Below are 25,611 nucleotides of genomic sequence, written 5' to 3'. Positions count from 1 at the left end.
AGGTGAGGGTGGGGAGGGGCGGAGCGGGGGAGGGGTGAAAAAGCAGTGTAGCCCACGACGGGTTAGTAGCCGTACTCAAGTCATCCAGTATTTGAGTATGAGAGCAGTTAGTGACTTGCAACAAAGATTAAACGTAATTTGGAATCATTACAAAACTTTTTCACGCTGACAACACCAACAAATTTATGAAAGGCAAAAGTTATCGCTTAGGGTAAGTCAGGGTGATATGGTGAATCGGGTGAAATGGTGAATTGCTTTAATTCTTTACTGATTAAACAGCTGCCTCTGTATGTCTGCATGCCAACAGTCTCTGATCATCTGTGCAGTGTGCACGTGTTGAAAACCAGCTCCGTTTTAAAAACCGTAAATACTTTGTACAAAACTGTTTTCGATGCGAAATAATTTTTATATGCTGCATGCATTTGTAGATGTTACTTCAGGTAGCGTAGTCCGCGGGGAATTTTTTGATATATTCTGCTTTCTTATACTGCTTATGTACTACATAACCTAGAAATCGTTGCGTCTAGTGTTTTGAAGTCGGGCAGAGGTGATACGGTGAAGGACTTTTCTTATGTGTAAAGTGTAAAGCTTTTATTTAGGTACATCCCAACCAAGGTTTTTGACAAGTCATGAAATATTAGCGTTTCCTATCCCATGCGAGAGTTATATTCCGCTTTATCCGACGTCTCAATAGAATCGTTAATTTAAAAATTAGTTTACATATATATATATATATATATATATATATATATATATATATATATATATATATATATATATACTCCTGGAAATTGCTGGGGTCAGATACATTACATGATCACACTGACAGAACCACAGGCACATAGACACAGGCAACAGAGCATGCACAATGTCGGCACTAGTACAGTGTATATCCACCTTTCGCAGCAATGCAGGCTGCTATTCTCCCATGGAGACGATCGTAGAGATGCTGGATGTAGTCCTGTGGAACGGCTTGCCATGCCATTTCCACCTGGCGCCTCAGTTGGACCAGCGTTCGTGCTGGACGTGCAGACCGCGTGAGACGACGCTTCATCCAGTCCAAACATGCTCAATGGGGGACAGATCCGGAGATCTTGCTGGCCAGGGTAGTTGACTTACATCTTCTAGAGCACGTTGGGTGGCACGGGATACATGCGGACGTGCATTGTCCTGTTGGAACAGCAAGTTCCCTTGCCAGTCTAGGAGTGGTAGAACGATGGGTTCGATGACGGTTTGGATGTACCGTGCACTATTCAGTGTCCCCTCGACGATCACCAGTGGTGTACGGCCAGTGCAGGAGATCGCTCCCCACACCATGATGCCGGGTGTTGGCCCTGTGTGCCTCTGTCGTATGCAGTCCTGATTGTGGCGCTCACCTGCACGGCGCCAAACACGCATACGACCATCATTGGCACCAAGGCAGAAGCGACTCTCATCGCTGAAGACGACACGTCTCCATTTGTCCCTCCATTCACGCCTGTCGCGACACCACTGGAGGCGGGCTGCACGATGTTGGGGCGTGAGCGGAAGACGGCCTAACGGTGTGCGGGACCGTAGCCCAGCTTCATGGAGACGGTTGCGAATGGTCCTCGCCGATACCCCAGGAGCAACAGTGTCCCTAATTTGCTGGGAAGTGGCGGTGCGGTCCCCTACGGCACTGCGTAGGATCCTACGGTCTTGGCGTGCATCCGTGCGTCGCTGCGGTCCGGTCCCAGGTCGACGGGCACGTGCACCTTCCGCCGACCACTGGCGACAACATCGATGTACTGTGGAGACCTCACGCCCCACGTGTTGAGCAATTCGGCGGTACGTCCACTCGGCCTCCCGCATGCCCACTATACGCCCTCGCTCAAAGTCCGTCAACTGCACATACGGTTCACGTCCACGCTGTCGCGGCATGCTACCAGTGTTAAAGCCTGCGATGGAGCTCCGTATGCCACGGCAAACTGGCTGACACTGACGGCGGCGGTGCACAAATGCTGCGCAGCTAGCGCCATTCGACGGCCAACACCGCGGTTCCTGGTGTGTCCGCTGTGCCGTGCGTGTGATCATTGCTTGTACAGCCCTCTTGCAGTGTCCGGAGCAAGTATGGTGGGTCTGACACACCGGTGTCAATGTGTTCTTTTTTCCATTTCCAGCAGTATATATATATATATATATATATATATATATATATATATATATATATATATATATTGAGAGTGCAGTTTGGTTTGTCAGTGATTAAAAAAGTAAATGTTCTAACTACCGCCATTGTTCCAGGCAAAGATGTCTACATTTTACAAAAGACAAAAATGATCCAGCCGTGCTGATTGGACAGAGGAGCAACTTAATAATTCCGTAAAAGCGGTGCAAAATGGAATGAGTCTGAATAAAGCCTCAAAGGAGTTTCAAGTTCCATGGTCAACGCTGAAGAGACGATTAGCAAACGGGTGCTTTATGAAAAAACCTTTGGGTGGGCCGCCTGTACTAACACAAGAACGTGAGAAAAAGTTGGTAAAACATATCATAAAATTACAAAAGTTCGGATTTGCACCGACAAGGACAGAAGTACGTACCACGGCATATAAACTAGCTGAGAAATATAACCAACATCACAAATTTAACCGAGAAGAGGAAATTGCTGGAATGGACTGGCTACAGTTTTTCTTAAAAAGAAATCCGGAACTCTCAGTCCGCAAGTCGGAAGGAGTTTCACAAGCACGGTCAAGGGGTTTAAGTACGAAAAACGTTCCATACTATTTTTCATGCTGCAGAACATCTTGGTAGAACATAACCTCCTTGATAAGCCGGGAAATATATTCAACGTAGATGAGTCCGGACTTCAGCTGAAGAACAGACCAGGTTACGTGTTGGCAGCAAAGGGGTCTAAGAGTGTTCCAGCGATAACATCCGGTGAAAAGGGCGAAACCATATCTGTAATCGCTTGCTGCAATGGAGAAGGCATGTTTTTACCCCCAGCTTGTGTTTTGAAGGGAAAAAATGAAAAGGCCGGGTACATGGATGGTATGCCGCCGGGTTCCACGATTTTCATGTCACAAAAGTCGGCGTATGTAACAACTGATATTTTTCTTCTGTAGCTAAGGAACCATTTTGCACCGAGGAAGCCTGAGGGAACAGTCGTGCTTATTTTGGATGGACATAGCTCTCATTGCAGCAGCGTGAATACATTAGAGTTTGCAGAAGAAAAAAACATAATTTTGCTCTGTCTACCCAGCCACACCACACACTATCTGCAGTGGGGGATGGAAAGGGACAGGGGGTAGTGTAGTAGGTACTTCCAAGTCACACAGCTGGGAATTCCGTGCCATCTTTTTACAGGCAATCTTTTATATAGCCAGCAGTGGGAAGAGATATGGGCTGTAGCCTTCACACATGACATAGCCCTTACAGCTGGACAGTCAGTATACTTATCACAATATACGAGGTGCGGCTAGAAAAAAACCGGACTTATGCTGGAAAAAACATTTATTTACAATTATTTACAATTTCATGTTATCTCCTTCAATGTACTCTCCTCCTCGGTCTCTACACCGCTCCATACGAATTTTCCACTGTTCATAGCAATGCTGCAGATCGTTTTCGGTAAGTCCATACATTACTTCCGTCGCTTTTTCTTTTACTGCTTCAACAGTTTCAAATCTAGTTCCTTTCAAAGCTGACTTGACTTTAGGGAAAAGAAAAAAGTCACAGGGGACCAAATCAGGTGAGTAGGGTGGATGATCTAAGATGGGAATGTTGTGTTTTGCCAAAAAGTCTTCACTGACAACGCACTGTGAGCTGGTGCATTGTCTTGGTGAAGGATCCATGACTTTTTTCTCCACAAATCGTTCCGTTTTCTCCGTACTCGCTCACGTAGGGTAGCCAGGACGCTAATGTAGTAATGCTGATTCACTATTTGTCCCTCTGGTACCCAATCAATGTGCACAATCCATTTGATGTCAAAAAAAAAAAAAACAATCATCATTGCCTTGAATTTCGATTTTGACATTCGTGCTTTTTTTGTCGTGGAGAACCAGGAGTTTTCCAATGCATCGATTGGCGTTTAGTTTCGGGATCGTAAGTAAAAAACCACGATTCATCGCAAGTAATAACATTTTGTAAGAAGGTGGGATCACTTTCAATGTTTTCCAGGATGTCAGAACAAATCATTCTTCGGCGCTCCTTCTGTTCAATTGTGAGACACTTTGGAACCATTTTTGAACACACTTTGTTCATGTTGAAACTTTCATGAAGAATCTGCCTAACATTTTCCTTGTCAACTCCTGTTAACTCAGACACTGCTCTGATTGTTAAACGGCGATCTTGTCGAACAAGTTTACCAATTTTTTCAATGTTTGCATCAGTTTACCGATTTTTTCAATGTTTGCATCAGTTTTTGCTGACAATGGTCTGCCAGTGCGAGTGTCATCACTGGTGTCTTCGCGGCCATCTTTAAATCGTTTAAACCACTCAAACACTTGTGTTCGCGATAAACAATCATCGCCGTACACTTGTTGTAACATTACAAACGTTTTACTTGCAGATTTTCCTAGTTTGAAACAAAATTTGATGTTAACACGCTGTTCTTTCTGTACACTCAACATTTTCCGACGCACAGACAAAACGTCAACTACTTAAAACAGACGCCACGGGCAGACTGAGTGCAGGAGGCAGATGAAACTCGAGCAGTAGGCGGAGCGAGAGTCACGTGACAGGCCACGCGACTTTCAGCCTTATTGCATTCGTTTTATTGTTTCACCAGTACTAGTCCGGTTTTTTTCTAGCCACACCTCGTACAGCTTAACAATAAACAAAGCTAATACGACCTTGAAATACAAGTAGACAGCACAATAACTATTTTACTTAACTGGATAACGTTACATAAATGAAAGAAATGAACTTTTTTCTCAGTCCACGCTGTAAGATGGTACAGGTTGGGCGAAAAAAGGAGGTGAACAGAAGTAGATTCGCGCAAGTGAAGAAGGTGTCCTTCATTAAAAATTTCTACTTCTCTCCTATATTGATATGTAGACGACGAAAAGGTTTCCAGAAATGTACGTCTGGAGTACGTCACTGTAAGTGAAACGAGGACAATCGTGAATTGGAAAAAGAATGAACTGGAAGCATCTGAAACGCAGAAGAATGTTAAAAAAAGGAGGGGGCGAGAGGGTAGGGGCTGGATCAATTTCGTGATGGAGAAATACTAACAGAGTCGACATGTTAAAGGCTATCTGCTTCAGTAGCTATGAAGAATTATTAAAAGAAGAAAGTGTAGGGAAGAAGTAGCGGGGATAAAGAAAGGGTAAAACACGCAAAATACTTGCAGAGATTGTTGGATATAGTAATGTGAAAGACAGGAAAAGATGGAGGGTAGATTCGTATAAGATGGAGGGTAGAATCGTATAAGCTGAGGGCCTGATAAATTTAAAAATGAAAAGTGGCTACTCCACTTCTGGCTGGCTGCACACATCCACTAATGGACTGTCTTGAAGTTCTGGTAACAGTAAGTCTGCTTGAAAGATAGAAGAAATGGAGCAAGTAAGATTAAGGTTTAAAGTTCTTGTCGAAGATTAAGCACTTACAGACGAAGTTGAAGTTCATATTGAACAAGAATGAGGCAGGAAGACTGCTATGGCCTTTTCAAAGTATACAGCAGCCATTTGATTTTGATTTTCTGAAAACCATGGAAAACATAAAGCTAGAAGATAGAACAGAGGACCTTAACCCCAGTACTCAGCCTCGCTGAGTCCAGGGTTTCAGTAAACTTGTTGACGTTGTTCATATATGCAATGTTATTAGCAGATATGGACACGTTGCTTTTAACGATAAATTTTATTTCAGTCGAACGCTCACCTACATTGTATATAGCTAAACAGGTTTCGACTGACCAATCAATCATTCGATATCATCATCTACAGCGTCAAACCTGTAGAGGATAAGGATATTTTTATGTGATGTATCTTCTTCGAACTGTTATCTTTCCATACACTCGTTTCGATTATGATAATGATCGGTAAGCCCACGAATCCCCCTTGCGTTAACAAAACGAGTCCATATGTATAAAAAAAAACCTTCAAACTTCTGATTACTTTGAAAAATGAGTTAATATATTAAGTATTTAACGTTAAGCATGTAAAACCTGCATGGCTGAAGACACAGCATTTCATCCATCTTTATGTTTATCACGCTATATTTTCTGAACTATGTGTCGTACAATGATACATTTTTCCAGGTACATTCAGTGGTGTATGTTGAATACATACGTACATACATATCTAACGATCACAGACCATGCAAACCACCCGTTAGTTCTACAGACTGCGTCTATACCTCTCTGTATTGTTCTCGGTTCCTCCAGGTGCCTTCAGTCCCCAAGGCTGTCTGGTTCTTCGCCAGCTCGTCCATCCGGCGCTGTCTTGGTCGCCTTGCGGGGCGTGTGTTGTCTGGTTCCAACTCAAGTGCATTCTTCACATTCTTCAAGTGCATACGGGCTACGTTTCCCGCCACCTGGATTGTTTACCTCTTCAGCTTCTGTACGATTGTTGGTTCTTACATCAGGAGGTAGACGTCTTCGTACTTCCTTCTCCTCCATTCTCCTTTATCTAAAATCAATCCCCATATCTTCCTCATTACTCTCCTTCAAAAATTAATATTTATTTTTCTTTTCTCATTTAGTCATGGGCCCTGTTTCTGTGTTACATATTCTGTGCTACATATTCTCACCTTAGTGTTCGCTGATATTTATTTTGTGCTTCTCATCTATCTGAGGCAATACATGCAATTCATACTCACTGCCGGTATTTCCATGACGTCTATTTATATGTTTATACAAAAAGGATTAGAAATAAATAAGTACTAAATTAAATCGCCAAGACTGATGCTGAAGATTTACCTTATGAACACTGGAAATGTAGTAAACGATATTTGTTCTTCTTTCCACTATTTTGTCGAAGTTGTTTGTGAGAAAGATATGGAAAAGATTTCAAATTAGGGGGAAAGGTCATTGGGAGTCGCTAAGTCCTCTCATTCTCAAATACTAGATGAACTCAGACTTGGTATATGCACATGATGAATAACGCTGTCTCACGATACATACTCAGCTCCTAACACTCTTTTCTTATAGTGTTAAAACTTTGACGTAAGAATGTACCTCTCAACGTGTAGATGACGAACACATTTAATTTCGGTCAATAAATATATGAGATACTGAAAATCAACTGCTTGTTGTCCCTGTGAGCAATAGGATAGATAACCTGCAACTGGACGTCGTGTCGGTCTTAGCGTTTAGTAATGCAGGTGGTTTTAGGGCGCTAAACTGCATGGACGTCAGCGTCCTACATTGTTCCTTCCTGAAACATATTGTGGAATGAATTAATATTTCACAGAGAGTCAAACAGAAAACGAAAAATCTATTTTCTCTCTCTCTCTCTCACACACACACACACACACTCTTTCCTTAAAAAAATAAATAAAAAAATTTTTTTCTGAAGAATAGAGACTGACGTGTATTACACAGATAATTTTTTATCAGAGATACAGCCATTGAAGATGTTGTCAATCGTAGCCGTCTTCAGATTCCGTAAGTCTTAGGCACCATGTGATACGCAAAGTGACTAGACTACAACAAATCTTTGACCATACACTACGTCGACGCTTTATTATCCATATACCGCCTAACACATAAACTGTTACGTTGGCCTTAGTATGGCTGCAACCTGTCACAATCAAAAAAGTGTTCAGTGATTTTGTCTAGAGTATATAACGGAGCAGAAAATGTCATTTTCAGCAAGCGAAAGCTTGATATTTTAACTGCAAACAATTTAGACTAGATTTAACTTTGATTTATACGAATATCAGTCTAAGTTACGAGTTTTGATTTTATCCATAGTGGATGAGAGGTCGTGGTTGTGAATGTCAACGTTAAAAAATATATCGGCCCAACCACTTGTTTATAGTGTAAAACACTAATATTGACGCGTTTCGGAAGTCAAGCTTCCATCATCAGAATAATAAAAAGTAAAAGAACCTGTTAAAACTCGCTAAAATGGAACATGCACCAGGCACAATAAAATTGATAATAAAATTAAAACATCGTGGTTACTTCCCTTGTTGCAGCCGTGTCTTCTAAGGTGCATCTCAACGATGTTTTAATTTTATTATCAGTTTTATTGCCTTACAGAAGATACCGTCGACGTTCTCGTCAAACAGTCTACAAAACCATCGAGAACATTGAAATGACAACCTCTGCTGCTCACAAGAAGAGTAACAAGTTGAAGAATATATCTGCCAGTGAACTTCTCGAAGGCCCCTGTATGTTTCGTGGTTGTAGACTCAATTTCAGTATTGACGTCAACGATACATTTACGCATGGCAATGGATGGCTTACAGTAGCCATTGTCAGAGGTGGATCCGGTGTTCCTGCAGTGGGTGGTCTGGAGAGTTTCGTCGATCGTGATGTCATTGCCTTCCGCACCTACCACATTGGAGAAATTGCTAATAAAGACTTTGGAAAATCTGTATATACCTCTCCTTCCTCACTATCCTTGTATACTAGAAGTAGACGTAAGATTAATGTTAATGAATCTGTATATATTTGGATTAAAGGTAAAGGATGTTGTGAATATGTAAAGTTTGTGGGAGACTGTATTGTATATTTTTATAAATAAAGTGATTGCTAGCGTAGCCCTGTATTCTGATGATGGAAGCTTGACTTCCGAAACGCGTCAATCTTAGTGTTTTACACTATAATCAAGTGGTTGAGCCGACATATTTTTTTAACATTGAAGTTACGAGTTACTGTACCTCGTCACATTGTATTTTCTTTCCACTAACCATTTCAGAGGGCTGAATATCGCCCATCAGATGGATTATGGTCAATTAATGACGCACGTATTTATTATATTTATGACATAGAGTGATCTGAGGCACATATGATGGCAGAAGACAAAAAAACAGACTGCTATTTTCACATCAGTATTTGTAAGCTTCCACAGTGAACGTTATACCTAAACAGGATTTAGTTTGGTACTGTGTGCTACCATTCATTGCCACAGGTTATTCAAAAGTCGTACATGCAATTCATACATACTTCTTTGATGTAAATAACCTGATTGTGGTGGTTCCACCCTTCGAAAGGCATAGAGAAAATAGAAATAAATTGTAAATTGTTGGAATAATTTGTAATTTCAGTTCAAAATGGATATTCGAGAATTTCGTTTTTTAATAAAAGTTTTAGACGTATGTAAGGAAACAACTGCCGTAGAAAGTCCATAAAAATCACCGTACCTTTCAACTACTCTGAATCGAAGACTTCAGTGTCGGTTGACGTACGACTGAATGAGGTGTCGACGGCAACGCCGCCTAAAGAAAGTTAGCCTCAGTGTGCCTCCAATGTTCCAAGCACCCTAAGTGCCGGTGTAAATAATTCCGCGTTGTCGGACAACAGATTTGTGACGACTCCACACGTCCAAGTGAAGAACTTGCTAAGTATTGTGCTGTGCTGATGACTGACAAGCGGAGAGTCCGATAAAAAGACTCTCAAATACTGAGCGACTGTTATTAGTGAGCAGTTTCCAACCTCTGACCACCTCTTTCCAGTTCGACTCCTTGTCTAATACTCACTGGCAGACAACATGAATTTAGAAAGTAAGTAGCTGATTGACGGTTATTTCCACCTTAACTTTTCATCGGTAATTTCGTTTATTCTGGGTTCTGTCTCGTAACACGCAATGTTACTGTAATTCATGTTTATCTTCCGTTACTGGTGGTATCATTGTTTATGAATACGGACAGCTACTCGTGTCCTGCAGTCACGTTTCCCGCTCTCTGATTCCTTTTAGTGAGAAAAGAAACCCCGTTCCTCTCTTTCGGAAGCTTCAGTTTCTCTTATAGCCATTTGACACTAAGCTAAGACGTCGACAGGTTGTGGTAACTACCTTTCATCACAGACATTCTATACACGATTTACAAATTCAGTTTGTACTGCCCCATCTTTAACCAAATATCCTCAAATACTATCACCTAAGTGGGCCGTTCTTACTTCATGTACATTTGGTACAGTTATAGAGTCATCTATATTTTGGCTAAAAACATCTATTTCCAGTACAAGCAGAAATCTTTTAATGGTTCATCCATCACTACTGCCGTTCCTATACCAGTTTCAACATTGCGTGGCGCCGCTTTTCGTACGTCCCAATATTCGTCTTCAGCTCTGTGTCCACTCTGTAGTTTTCCCCTTGTACCACACTGTGATCGAATTGAGTAAGATGATGCTGAGCGAAGTATATCAGATAATAAGACGTTAGAATTAGTAGATGGTTTTTACTATTTGGGCAGCAAAATAACTTACGGTGGTCGAAAGTAGCATATTGGTAGTTGGTTAGTCACATATTCCATAGTTCATATAAACGATTCTTTTATCGAAATGATGCGGAAAAAAGTTTGGAGGGTACGTATCCATATTTACGTTATCATTATAGAGCGAATCACTTTTTTTAGTCGTACGCATTCAAGCACATTTGAAAACACGGTGTTTTAGTTTTGTTTTGCAGGCTACCAATTTTTATACACAAAATCGTTCGTGGAATAGAAGGTGTTGTCCAAGAGAAATGATTTGAGGTGAGATTTAAAATTTGCTTTGCTACCTGTCAGGTAGATGAAGAAGCTTGCACAGGATAGAGTAGCATGCAGAGCTGCATAAAACCAGTCTCAGGACTGATGACCACAACAACAACAAACCTGTCAGGTGGTTCAAGCCTTTGGGCAAATAGTCAAAGTGTTTTGTTGCTGCTTATTAAACACATTTATGGACCACTGACAGCTTTAATAGTGGAAAATGAAAGTCAATTTTCCCTTACTGTTTCTTCTCATGTTGAGGTGAATTACACTACTGACCATTAAAATTGCTACACCAAGAAGAAATGCATATGATAAACAGGTATTCATTGGGCAGATACATTATACTAGAACAGAGATGCGATTACATTTTAACGCGAGAAATCAGTACCCAGAACAACCGACTCTGGTCGTCATAACGGCCTTCATACGCCTGGGCATTGAGTCAAACAGAGCTTGGATGGCGTGTACAGGTACAGCTGCCCATGCAGCTTCAACACGATACCACAGTTCATCAAGAGTAGTGACTTGCGTATTGTGACAAGCCAGTTGCTCGGCCACCATTGACTAGACGTTTTCAGTTGGTGAGCGATCTGGAGAATGTCCTGGCCAGGGCAGCAGTCGAACATTTTCTGTATCCAGAAAGGCCCCTACAGGACCTGCAACATGCGGTCGTGCATTGCCCTGTTGAAATGTAGGGTTTCGCAGGGATCGAATGAAGGGTAGAGCTACGGGTCGTAACACATCTGAAATGTAACGTCCACTGTTCAGAGTGCCGTCAATGCGAACAAGAGGTGTCCGAGACGTGTAACCAATGGCACCCATCAAGAAAGGTGATACGCCAGTATGGTGATGACGAAAACATGCTTCCAATGTGCGTTCTCCGCGATGTCCCCAAACAAGGATGCGACCATCATGATGCTGTAAACAGAACCTGGATTCATCCGAAAAAATTACGTTTTGCCATTCGTGCACCCAGGTTCGTCGTTGAATACACCATCATCGGCGCTCCTGTATGTGATGCAGCGTCAAGGGTAGCCCCAGCCATGGTCTCCGAGCTGCTGAAAACGTCGTCGAATTCGTGCAGATGGTTGCTGTCTTGCAAACGTCCCCATCGGTTGACTCAGGGATCGAGACGTGGCTGCACGATCCGTTACAGCCATGCGGATAAGATGCCTGTCATCTCGACTGCTAGTGATACGAGGCCGTTCAGATCCAGCACGGCGTTGCGTATTACCCTCGTGAACCCACCGATTCCATATTGTGCTAACAGTCATTGGATCTCGACGAACGCGAGCAGCAATGTCGCGATACGATAAACCGCAATCGCGATAGGCTACAATCCGACCTTTATCAAAGTCGGAAATGCGAAGGTACGCATTTCTCCTCCTTACACGAGGCATCACAACAGCATTTTACCAGGCAACGCTGGTCAACTGCTGTTTGTGTATGAGAAATCGGTCGGAAACTTTTCTCATGTCAGCACGTTGTAGGTGTCGCCACCTTCGCCAGCCTTGTGTAAATGCTCTGAAAACTAATCATTTGCATATCACAGCATCTTCTTCCTGTCGGTTAAATTTCGCGCCTGTAGCACGTCATCTGCGTGGTGTAGCAATTCTAGTGGCCAGTAGTGTATTTATGACGAAATTCATTAGCGAATGTTAGTAGTGCGACATCACATATAAAGTATCTAGCTCCTTGAAGAAGTACCTATATGACATCTATGGGTGCTTTTATGCAAGCAGTTCTTCCTTTCTAAGTGATGAGCTACACCAGAAAATTATTACATAAGATATTATTGATTGGAAATATGCAAAGTATAGCCGGCCGGAGTGGCCGAGCGGTTCTAGGCGCTGCAGTCTGGAACCGCGCGACCGCTACGGTCGCAGGATCGAATCCTGCCTCGGGCGTGGATTTGTGTGATGCCCTTAGGTTACTTAGGTTTAAGTAGTTCTAAGTTCTAGGGGACTGATGACCTCCGATGTTAAGTCTTATAGTGCATCATGAGGTTAATTCCTTCATTTCCAAGATTAGCAATTACACGAAAAGCAAAAATAGATTAACTTAAATATTTTTTGAGAAGTCAGTCATATGCTTCTTCTAGCTGAAGTTTTCATCAGTCGCCATAAACAAAAATGAGGGATATTCTACCTCATTTACTGACTCCTGCTATTGACTGTACAGAACGGAATGAAGTGTGATTTTCTAATTTTAGGGAGAGTCCATTTTCTGAGAACCATTTGGTATTTCCTTGTAAATATCATAAAATCACTTCTGTTGGTTTTGAGCTTACGCAGTTTATTATAACCTAGTACCGTCTGTCAGAGTAACAGTTGTACTTGTTGAATGTTAAGCAGAAGTCATTTATATGCATGAGGAATTAGGAGTGGACGCAAAAGTGAATCCTGTGTGACTCACCAATAATTAAAATTTTCTGCCCCTCCAACATTGTTTGAATAGTTCAGCAGAACTTTTTGCATTCTGTTTGTTAAGTATGAATCAAACCAGCTGTGCAGAAAACCATCGATTTCATAAAACTTGGGTTCTTCTCCGAAAGTAACATGATCTGCACCATAAAACAACTTAGAAATATCACAAAGGGTATTGTAATATTAGGTGACTGAATGTAAAAATACTATTCTCAGTCGAGCAACCCTTCTAGGAACCGTTTTTTGATATGCTAATAAACTTCATTGTAAGACTAGTCTTGAGCATACTTTCGAATGTTTTCGAAAAAGATGCCAATAATGAAATTTCTTGTCACCTTTCTTACGAAGAGATTTAATAATTACATATTTTAATGTCCGGGAAAATTTGCTATGGCTGTGATGCAACACATAAATTATATCACTAAGGTCATCACTTCATTTAGAACCGATTTTTAAAATTTTGTTTGAAATTCCATCAAAACCGTATGAGCTTTTGTTTTTTGATATTTTTTATACTTCCATTAATTTAGATGAAGGATGCTGGTGCTACTTGTAGTTGGTCAAAGTTCTGTAAAATGTCATTTTATTACACCCACTTGCTTCTTCACTGAACCATTAAATCCTATGTTTGCTGTTATGTTTGAGAAGTGATTGCTAAGAATACCTCCAATTTGTGAATTATCAGTCACAGTATTTTCATTTAGTTTAATTATTATGGCAAGAGTAGTTTGTAAACACTGAATATAAATTTATGCGTTTCGAAGTACGTTATGAACGTATTTGTCTGGAGAGTTGCGTAGTATGGAAGAAAAATGTAGAGGATAAAAAAAAGCATAGCCAAGGAAGAACATGCACTTCTCGGGTGTAGCACTACTGACAAACTTTATGATTAGATCGGCAGATCAGATAATTAACGAAGAGATAATAAATCTAATCGGGGAGAAAATAAATTTGTGACACAACATGACTATGGATGGTTGACCTGGATGGAACTGTTGGAGGGGGAAGAGAGTGGGGGGGTGAGATAAAAATTACAAGGATTGACTACAGTAACCAGCTTCTAGAGAGATAAACTGACTTTCGCAGGACACACTAGCACGTGGAAAGTTTCATCAAACAAGTCGTCGAAGGCCAGAGAAACAATAGTAATGTGCAGCGTTACATTCTGCCACCGATGTCTTAGTTTATATCCCAGTAGTCTTTCCATACATCTTTTCATCTGTTATACAGGGTGATTCAAAAAGAATACCACAACTTTAGGAATTTAAAACTCTGCAACGACAAAAGGCAGAGCTAAGCACTATCTGTCGGCGAATTAAGGGAGCTATAAAGTTTCATTTAGTTGTACATTTGTTCGCTTGAGGCGCTGTTGACTAGGCGTCAGCGTCAGTTGATGCTAAGATGGCGACCGCTCAACAGAAAGCTTTTTGTGTTATTGAGTACGGCAGAAGTGAATCGACGACAGTTGTTCAGCGTGCATTTCGAACGAAGTATGGTGTTAAACCTCCTGATAGGTGGTGTATTAAACGTTGGTATAAACAGTTTACAGAGAATGGGTGTTTGTGCAAAGGGAAAAGTTCTGGACGGCCGAGAACGAGTGATGAAAATGTAGCACGCATCCAGCAAGCATTTGTTCGCAGCCCAGGAAAATCGACTTGCAGAGCTAGCAGAGATCTGCAAATTCCACAATCAACTGTATGGAGAGTCCTACGAAAAAGGTTAGTTATCAAACCTGAACGTCAACTACCCGAGGCGATGGATCGGCCGCCAGGCAGCCCGTGACAGAGCACTTCATCACTGGCCTCCAAGAAGCCCTGATCTTACCCCCTGCGATTTTTTCTTATGGGGGTATGTTAAGTATATGGTGTTTCAGCCACCTCTCGCAGCCACCATTGATGATTTGAAACGAGAAATAACAGCAGCTATCCAAACTGTTACGCCTGATATGCTACAGAGAGTGTGGAATGAGTTGGAGTATCGGGTTGATATTGCTTGTGTGTCTGGAGGGGGCCATATTGAACATCTCTGAACTTGTTTTTGAGTGAAAAAAACCTTTTTAAATACTCTTTGTAATGATGTATAACAGAAGGTTATATTATGTTTCTTTCATTAAATACACATTTTTAAAGTTGTGGTATTCTTTTTGAATCACCCTGTATATTGGCCGCTGCATTCGATACTGCTTACATCTGCTGAATTTTCTTCAGTAACAACACCCGAGTGAATTCGCTAAGAAAGATTTAAGGCCCCGTCCAGGAATCCTCGTTTAGGTTTCTCTAAACGGGAAAGGGAAATGGTCTCTTTAGAGAAGTTACAAGGCATTCCTTGTAAAGATTATCGTACCATCAGTGACAGTCTCGTCATGGATCTGACGCTAAAGCCTGAACATCCTATTCTACAACGACAGGCTTTTCGAAGATCGTCGAACATTTTAATGGATTAAGTAGATCTTCATGTTTGTGTCTACTGCGAAATATTAGGTTATATTACATGACGGTCCACTAGCCACTTGTCAACTATTCAAGGCAGGTTTTGAAATCCACCGAAGAATTAGTATGTGATCGATAGCAGAGACGGTGTGTCGTTTTGTTTCGCAGTAGTGACTGAGCAAGAGGTTAACGTTTCGTCCATAAGTCTCCGATCGCCTCGATGTAAAGAAAAACTCAATTGTGCTTTCCTGGTCGATTCATTGCGCTTCCTGTCTAGTAGTCAGCTGATACGTTTGTTAACAATGTGGTTCTATCAGATTCATTATCTTCTCATATGTGGTGTGTAACCTACCTTTAAAGTCAGATTTACACAGATCACACGGGAGTCGTAGCTTCTTTGTGAGAAGTAACTAATGGGTAGCAACGACTAATCTGTACCTTGCATACACTTACAACTTAAGCTCATAGCAACTGTTTATAACGAGGATCGTTAGTCTCAATACATAGATTACAACATGATTTCTTGACAAAACTGAACTCTTATTTCAAAGTCATTCGCCCCAATGATGACGCTCGTTGCTTCTGATATAGGAGACGATGGCTGCTCCATTAGTAACATACTGATGAGTCCTCTGCTGTCGTCTCAAATTCTACTTCGTCAACAAAGTGCGCAACTCGTGGTCGCATGGTCGCGTTATCGCTTCCCGAGCACGGGGTTCTGGGTTCGATTCCCGGCGGGGTCAGAGATATTCACCTGCCTCGAGATGACTGGGTGTTTGTGTTGTCCTCATCATTTCATCATCACTTATGAAAGTGGCGAGATTGGACTGAGCAAAGGTTGGGAATTTGTAGGGGTCGCTGATAACCGAGCAGTTGAGCGCCCCACAAACCAAACATCATCATCATCGTCAACAAAGATTATCACGAACAAAAACGGTTATCTTCAACAACCAAACATGGCTTCAGTAATCCGGCTCCACGTGCGTTTATATTCGTGGTATTATTTCTTCCAATACGTATGATGCCCGTTGCGAAAATACTCTCTGTCCATTCTTTAGGCTTTCCGAACTCAAAACCCAGCTGCATCGGTCATTAATGCATGTTACAAATTTCTGTAGCAAATAATATATATTTGAAAACCAGTCCAGAACTGTAAACAGATAAACTCCATCGCGGACAAATTATTTTTTCATGGTAGTGTCATCGAAATCAATGCGGCAGGCAGATGTTTCATAAAACAAAAGCAACTTTCAAAACACGTGCCTCAGGCACACTGGAAGTTGAAGCCCTCGTAACACATGAAATAATCATTTACAATCATTCTGACCCTGTTTTTGCTCCTCTGTCGGCTATATTATCTTCATCCACATGATCTCGGCAATCCTCGAATTAGTCTCTTCTCTACAAATCCATGGTTTCATAGCTCTTGAGGCGGCTGGGAGCTCGAGAGAATTTTGTTAGTTTCTTCTTTTTTGTAAATTTTTTCTCTGGAAATACGTTGCCAAAAGCCATACCAGACCTTATAGTGTCTCTCTTTCATCACCTTCGTAATTTGTCACGCTAATGTCCAAGAGCTAAATAGACGGCCCGAAGAAAAATGAAAGGCCAGAAGAAATTTTCGAATGTTAACATTTTAACTTTGCACATGTTCACACTAACTGAGGGTTTGTAGCCGATTTGAGTTGAAGGTACGACGGCCACCAGAGTGTACGAGTGTTATTCGTGTTGGTAAGTGTTATTCGTGTTGGTACCTGCCCTGGTAGGGTATGTAAGGGTCGTGAACGACGACTGATGTTGGTTATCCTCTTATGGAAGACTCTTAGATGTCGTGGATTCGTGTGGAACTATCTCATCAGTATCTAAAAGTGTTTGAAAGACACCTCATTGTGGCCCGAGTCCACAGGCAAGCAGGACTCGCTGGCGAGTTTACCGAGCTCATTTCTGATATATAATGTCTACGCGGTCCTTATAGAAGTGATGTGTATGGGGCTCTAACAAATTCCTAGAGTCCTCCCTTAATAAATATTTTGGCGCAGAGGTATTAGATGTTGTTATGACGGAGTTTGACGTATTTCTAGACTTCTAAGCGCTAGGCCTAAAATTGTGTATTCATGGGTTTTAGTGAGTCCATGATACGGAATCCAAGTTCCAGTCCAGATAGAAAAAAATAAAACAAAAAAAAAATAATAAAAGGAAAATAACGTGACTACACCGCTGGAGGTATTTTAAAACTACTTACTGAAACAAAGAATATATACTAACATCTATGTAAAAACCTTTCCTTTATTTTTGATGTCCTGGAAGTTCTTTTGTTGACAGACGAAGTAAGCCAACCGTTGTAGGGTACATGCGCTAAATAACACAGACAAAATAAGGTGAATATAAGAGTCAGTCTAGCACAGATGAGGAGAGCATTCCTCGTTTAAATAAATCTACTGGTAACAGACACAGCTCTCAATTTAAGGCAGAAATTTCTAAGGAAGTGTATCTGGCACACCGCAATCTCTGGAAGTGAATCATGAACTATGGGAAGCACAGAAAAAATGAAAATCGAAGCGTTGTACGTAAGTATGTTGAAATTAAACATACGGATAAGAACTAAGGAGGCTAGACACGGAATAAATGGAAAACTGTGCAGTGTATGGGACAAGAAGATAGATATATTAAGAAACCAAGCAATTACTCTCACCGTGGTAGAAGGGGCTGTAAAACGAACAGCGTGAGGTAACACAGAGGATGGAATACGTACAATAAATAATAGTGAATATTGGGAAGAATATTCAGTTTCCATTGCCAGTTACGTTCATTTAACATCCTCACGTGATAGTGCCCAGGATTTTAGCGTCTGCTGTGGCACACATGCATGCAGTTTCAGTGTTATGGAGTTTCATGCATTGCATAACGACGTCTGAAATGCGGTGTTTTAAAGAAATTTGTTTAATTTGTGTAAATGAGTTTTTAAGATATTTGTTGCTTTTAAAATAAATAAAATTGATATTGCTAGTTAATGGACGAAATGTATAGCAAGTGAAATATAAGAAAGAAAATAATTCTTATGAATGGACGGTAGGATCTGGAACTCAGCAACAATAATAGTTTTTATGTCATGTTATGCTTACCATCTCGTATCATTGTTGGCGCAAAGGAACACTAATCAATAGTGTTCAGTATCAGCGATTTTCATGCGATAATGCATCTAATAAATCTGTTTCTGCGTCCACTTCAGTTTCTGAATCCGATGATAATACCTCTCCTGACAGCTCTGCAACGGATTTGTTGTTCTAGTTAAGAGTTCTTGCTGATGAATTTGAATTATAAAAGATACATATGCGTTTTTTTGAATATTGTAAACAAAAATCAAAGATAGAGCATCTAACTGTGTCTGCTTTCTGTCTTTAAACATCCTGTCAAATTCTTTCAGAACAGCATTTATCAAACTGGTGGAAATCGTTAAAATATTTTGCTTTCCGTGGTTTAATATTAATAATGTGCTGTCTGCCTGCGTAAATAACACCGGAACTGATACTACTTTCGTACGTTTGAACACCACTACGATATGCTTCAATGGCTACTTGCTGTCGCTGTCAATGACAAACATTTGAAACGTTACCTATTCTCTTGCTATCGCCCAAACTGATTACGTACTAGACCAGTGCACCTGGTGAATGATGCTACCCTGACGCCTGTTCTAGTCTATTACAGATGATGTAAAACACACACGCACGCACAAGCAACATTCACACTTACAGAAAAACGAGTACAAGTATGGAATTACAGTAACATTTATGTACTTGTTTAGACAGGTGAAATGTTTCTCTAGTTTGGACTAAATCGTTATGTACCAATACAGTTAGTGCGTTTTATAGTGTACAGAACTACAAATGCATAAAGTAATATTAATTATGAGCACTTATTAAGCAATCTGTACGTTTTGTGTTATTCACAATGTGCTTTGTAACATGAACTTTCTGTACATTGAATTATTGTGTACAGAAAGTTCATACTAATAAAAGAGTTTTTACCCATCGCCACCCTTCTCCCATCACTCAGCAACAATATGGATTCTTTTCCCCAATTATGTTTCAAATTAATACTTTACTGGGGAATAAAAATAAACATGCGTAAATGGAACATAACAACACGTAAACTGTATGATCGAAAGTCTCCACAGGTCCTACAGTTTTTTTTACCTTCGCTGCACCGCTAAAAAAAGGCAACTAAAACGCTTTCATCAGAATCCTCCTCTCCCTGCACCGGATTGGGTTAGAAAAATCGAACAAAATCTCAGCCTTCGTAACGGTTCGGTAACAAGAAACAGCTAGGAGTAACACTTTATTTGCATACGAACAACGAACACCATATAGGGCGTCTCCGTGAAACTGGACCCAGAGCCGGGAAAGCAGGCGTGTAGAATGAGGTGCGAGATAGGTGGGGGCGCCAGTGAAATCCGCGTTTACAATTCGCCGCGCTATGCTTCGCCACGCTGCTCCTTTGTCAGGCCTCATCGGTACGTGCGCCGGAATGCTCATTTGCGCTGGGTCCTGGTGTGACGTTGTTCGCGCAGAAACGTACCGGGAGGAACCCTGGAGCAAAGGCAGTAGTTGCTGACGATGTCGTGGATGGGGCGAAACGTTCCTGACACCTCGTAAATGTGGTTGTCGCTTCCTGGTGGCATTTACAGCAGAAATCGCGCCGCCTCTCCTGCCGTATACGAAGTTTATTTGGAATGACGCAACAGCCTCAAGAGTTTGTAGCTATAAATTTTCGATATCATAAACAAGTTGATGCGGGCTTCCACTATACCTCTGTTCTCCGCGATTTACTATGGCATCAAAGAAGATACTACTCGAGATTCCACACATGAAATCATTTTCGTTAACCGTGTGCAGAAGGGGCTTTGTAACAACTATAGGTTTTATTTCTATGTCCGCCTCCGCAACTGAGTAATCAGCATGTCTGGCTGCCATACAGAGTACCCGGATTCGATTCCCGTACTGCCAGATATTTTTCATTGTTGGTGAGACTAGTACGGTGTGCATTCAGCATGACAATTGAGGAGCTACGTTGTCGAATAGTAGCGGCTCCATGGTCTGGAAAGTCTACAAAACGGCCGCAGAGGATGACACGACGGCCAGTAGATACCCACTGGGCTTTCACGACTTGGGCGAGTAGCTCTTTATATTTCTCTGCATTTGTTGGTAGTAAGCTAGTTATGACTCCGTGATCGCTGTAAGAATGCGTCTCGATATGAAGAATATTTCAGGCTCTGCTACCTAAGAAGCTATCGTATCGGCTTCGATCTCTTACCAAGTCGTCAGCAGCTGATTGTAGTATGTTATTCAGGTTGTAACCGATGACGGTTCTCAACATATCACAATGATGTAGCGCAATTCGAGACAAAAACATCTGATACATGACTTTCTTGGTCTAGGATAGTCGGTAACACCAGCACATGGTTTTCAGAAAACAGATTAACGCTTAACACGAATAAAACGCGATGCATATAGTTTCTGACAAGGATTTAGTTGAAAGGTTTTACTCTGGTTTTTACTCCAAGGTTTCCGGAAAGTATTTGAAACGGAACCCAACTGCAGAATGTTGACCACGGTCCGAGAATAGGTTTAGGTTCCAGGTATGTGAGAAGAGGAATGGACATCTCTAGAAAGGGCCATCACAGAAGTTGGGAAGGAAAACATGGTACAAAGAAGGTAGCTGCGAAGAAACTATGGGTAGCAGAAGAAATACTTCAGTTGATTGATGAAAGTAGGAAGTACAAACATGTTCCGGGAAAATCAGGAATACAGAAATACAACTCGCTGAGGAATGAAATAAATAGGAAGTGCAGGGAAGCTAAGACGAAATGGCTGCCACGAATTCCTTTCCTGTGCTAACCTCTTCATCTCAGAGTAGCACTTGCAACCTACGTCCTCAATTATTTGCTTGACGTATTCCTATCTCTGTCTTCCTCTACAGTTTTTGCCCTCTACAGCTCCCTCTAGTACCATGGAAGTCATTCCCTCATGTCTTAGCAGATGTCCTATCATCCTGTCCCTTCTCCTTATCAGTGTTTTCCACATATTCCTTTCCTCTCCGATTCTGCGTAGAACCTCCTCGTTCCTTACCTTATCAGTCCACCTAATTTTCAACATTCGTCTATAGCACCACATCTCAAATGCTTCGATTCTCTTCTGTTCCGGTTTTCCCACAGTCCATGTTTCACTACCATACAATGCTGTACTCCAGACGTACATCCTCAGAAATTTCTTCCTCAAATTAAGGCCGGTATTTGATATTAGTAGACTTCTCTTGGCCAGAAATGCCTGTTTTGCCATAGCGAGTCTGCTTTTGATGTCCTCCTTGCTCCGTCCGTCATTGGTTATTTTACTGCCTAGGTAGCAGAATTCCTTAACTTCATTGACTTCGTGACCATCAATCCTGATGTTAAGTTTCTCGCTGTTCTCATTTCTACTACTTCTCATTACCTTCGTCTTTTTCCGATTTACTCTCAAACCATACTGTGTACTCATTAGACTGTTCATTCCGTTCAGCAGATCATTTAATTCTTCTTCACTTTCACTCAGGATAGCAACGTCATCAGCGAATCGTATCATTGATATCCTTTCACCTTGTATTTTTATTCCACTCCTGAACCTTTCTTTTATTTCCATCACTGCTTCCTCGATGTACAGATTGAAGAGTAGGGGCGAAAGGCTACAGCCTTGTCTTACACCCTTCTTAATACGAGCACTTCGTTCTTGATCGTCCACTCTTATTATTCCCTCTTGGTTGTTGTACATATTGTATATGACCCGTCTCTCCCTGTAGCTTACCCCTACTTTTTTCAGAATCTCGAACAGCTTGCACCATTTTATATTGTCGAACGCTTTTTCCAGGTCGACAAATCCTATGAAAGTGTCTTGATTTTTCTTTAGTCTTGCTTCCATTATTAGTCGTAACGTCGGAATTGCCACTCTCGTCCCTTTACTTTTCCTAAAGCCAAACTGATCGTCACCTAGCGCATTCTCAATTTTCTTTTCCATTCTTCTGCATATTATTCTTGTAAGCAGCTTCGATGCATGAGCTGTTAAGCCGATAGAGCGATAATTCCCGCACTTGTCAGCTCTTGCCGTCTTCGGAATTGTGTGGATGATGTTTTCCCGAAAGTCAGATTGTATATCGCCAGACTCATATATTCTATTACACACCAACGTGAATAGTCGTTTTGTTGCCACTTCCCCCGGTGATTTTAGAAATTCTGATGGAACGTGATCTATCCCTTACATGCTATGCGAACAATTAGCACCCTTCTCACACTTCCACATAGAATTTAGTCTTGACGCAGGTACATGAGTACAATGATTTCGGCCTGGGGGTGAACGGGAGAGTAATTACCATAGTGACCAGCAGAGTAATCACCAGAGAAGTTTGTTCCCCTTAAACCAACAATCAGCAGCATCAGCTATGATGTGTTACACTGTATACCCATACACATACTCAAAAACTTTTTGCCGGGTGCGGTGAGCGAGCGGTTCTAGGCGCTACAGTCGTGAACCACGCGACCGCTGCGGTCGCAGGTTCGAATCCTGCTTCGGGCATGGATGTGTGTGATGTCAGGTTAGTTAGGTTTAAGTAGTTCTAAGTTCTAGGGGACTGATGACCTCCGAAGTTAAATCCCATAGTGCTCAGAGGCATTTTTGAACAGTGAGTCCAACCAGGAGCATCAGCTAAACTAAGAGAAGTGCTTTTGCGTCCCAACTTAGACCGTTGCAGATTCATCAAAAAAGTATTCCATTCTAAAATTCTTTGGAAGGCCTGAGGCTTGTCAAAAAAAACTCGGCAGGCTGGGGGTGGGCACAACCTGACGGCTCCCTCGGTAGTATCGGTCCGTGGTGAACATGGAAACTCGCAAATTTTTATGGGCACCATCCCCATACATAAAGGACGTTTATGATCACGTCGAAACGCCTTGTCTGGCGACATAAATTTCTCTTGCATCCCTGCCCCTGCCATGGCTAGAGGCGCCTAACGGGCAGATCGAAGCAGGCAGTCTTTTCGTCGCTTCGGTTGAAAAAATTGTCTGCTCGCCGCTGCGAGAAATTCTTGGGACAATCGTTCTGTCCCCTGTAAATGCTTCGAGATTTTCCTTTCCCTAATAGCTGCACTTGGGTTCCAAGCCCCAAATGTCCACTGCAAGAATCACTGTTAAGTGACAAAATTGCCCGCTTGTTCTCAACTCCAGAAACTGATATTTGAAGGAGAACCACCATAAATATCCTGCATGCATTAACAGCGTACATGCTCCCATCACTGCCTGCTCATGTTGGTAACTTCCTGTCATCTCACAAAAATGATGTCTTGGGTGTAAAATCAGTATTAAAAGGTAGACTTGAATACAAAATATAGTAACAAAGTGACTTGTCCTCTCTTAGCAGAGAGAAGTTTTCCTGAAGACTTTAAGAAATGAACGCAGTTAACAGTACCATCATTACGATATTTATAAATTTGCGGAAACAGGAAATAAGGTGATGCTAAAGATGGTTAGAGATTGCTGAGTTTTCCTTTCTGTACAATATTTTCCTTAAAAAAGGTGTTCCTTGGAAAATCTTTCTCTATGCACATTCACACCGTAACGGTTGTTGAATATCCAGAAAAAATTGTTTTCTCGCCTTTATTCAGCGTCGGATTATGGCTTAATATTGTAAATCACGAGTTAAGCACCGTTGTCCACGTGATGCTGTATACAGAACCTGGGCTAATCTGAGAAGAAGATGTGGTACCGCACATGTATCCGGTGTAGTTATTGGCCCACCATTGTCAACACCCGCCAAGGGGCATATTGTCTAGTGTGAATATGACGGCTTCTCACCAGCAAGCATTGGAACTCTGACAACATTACAGCAGCAAGCCTTGCAAACCCGTTAGTTAACTGGAAACAATGTCATGCCATTATAATGAGCATCATTAGGAGAAGAAAAACTTCGTAGCCAAGATCGCAATAAAACACCGTACTGTGGGTGACCGTTTTCCACAATACAGTGTTTTATTGAAATATTGCCTAAGAAGTTTTTCTTCTGCTAAGAAAGTAAATACAGATCGCCCCTTCATACTCAGCATGAGTAAACTCAAGTGAGCATTGTGTTACTGCTGAATAAATTCTTCCACCACAGCCCCTACACTCCCCCGACCACCAGCCCTCACACTTATGCTTTTCTTGAGCCGATGGCCAGATAGCGTTATCAATTGGCTAGTCTCACTTTCTGGAGCTAATTTCACGACATAAGATGTGTTCACTTGTTTGCATGAACAATTGCGACTTTAAAAGTTAAGTGTGCTCCTTAAGAACGTAGCGTTCTCGCTTCCCACGCCCGGGTTCCCGGGTTCGTTTCCCGGCGGGGTCAGGGATTTTTTCTGCCTCGTGATGACTGGGTGTTGTGTGACGTCCTTAGGTTAGTTAGGTTTAAGTAGTTCTAAGTTCTAGGGGACTGATGACCATAGATGTTAAGTCCCATAGTGCTCAGAGCCATTTGAACCATTTTTTTTAAGAACGTAAAAATTCCAACTGTATACAGCGATTACAAACAGCTCTAACTATTTAATGCAAAGCGATAAAAATTATAGAAAATGTTAACGAATGTTCCATTGTTTTACACATTTGTACTGTATCGTTCTGCCTGGTCGCACAGACAAAATCCACGCGAAAAACTCGAAATGAAATTTTGCTAAAAGGACTAGAGATATGCTGGGTTTTATCGTGAGGTGTCGTATAATAGAGAAACTGATTCTGGAAATCGTACTCCTTCTAAGCACTCTTGTGAGTTGCCTTCTTTTGATTTATAGTGATGCAAAGTGTCCACAATGTTTTTTCACAACTCGAGACAGTCTAATTTGTATACTCTGATGGCCTTTTTACGGACACTTTTCAATATACTGAATCTAGTTGTACGTATGTCTCATATAGGATAGCACATGATGGTTTCAACTCCAGAATTTCTATTGCTGACTGATTGACAATAAAACTTCATTTCTGAACACTACGAGCATACCTTTATACTGTAAGCGTTCTTAATTCCCCATATAGATTAACAAAAGGACAAAATGCGCATGGGAATCGTGGTCTTTGTCAGGCGATAACAGAATTCCATCAAGATGCTTTCGTG

General features: G+C 41.5%; 1 protein-coding gene across 1 annotated transcript in view; it reads right to left on the bottom strand.

The window, feature by feature from the left end:
• Positions 1-9,309, bottom strand: part of LOC126195720 (uncharacterized) — a 59,458-nt gene extending 50,149 nt beyond the window's left edge. Inside the window, exon 1 of the mRNA XM_049934349.1 lies at positions 9,268-9,309. The gene's annotated coding sequence lies outside the window, so the exon portion shown is untranslated. The remainder of the gene's footprint in view (positions 1-9,267) is intronic.
• Positions 9,310-25,611: the final 16,302 nt, after the last annotated feature.

The sequence above is a fragment of the Schistocerca nitens genome, chromosome 7 (assembly GCF_023898315.1).
Source record: "Schistocerca nitens isolate TAMUIC-IGC-003100 chromosome 7, iqSchNite1.1, whole genome shotgun sequence".
Taxonomy (NCBI): domain Eukaryota; kingdom Metazoa; phylum Arthropoda; class Insecta; order Orthoptera; family Acrididae; genus Schistocerca; species Schistocerca nitens.
Note: the sequence above shows the minus strand (reverse complement) of the source record. Positions and strands in the feature narration are given on the sequence as shown.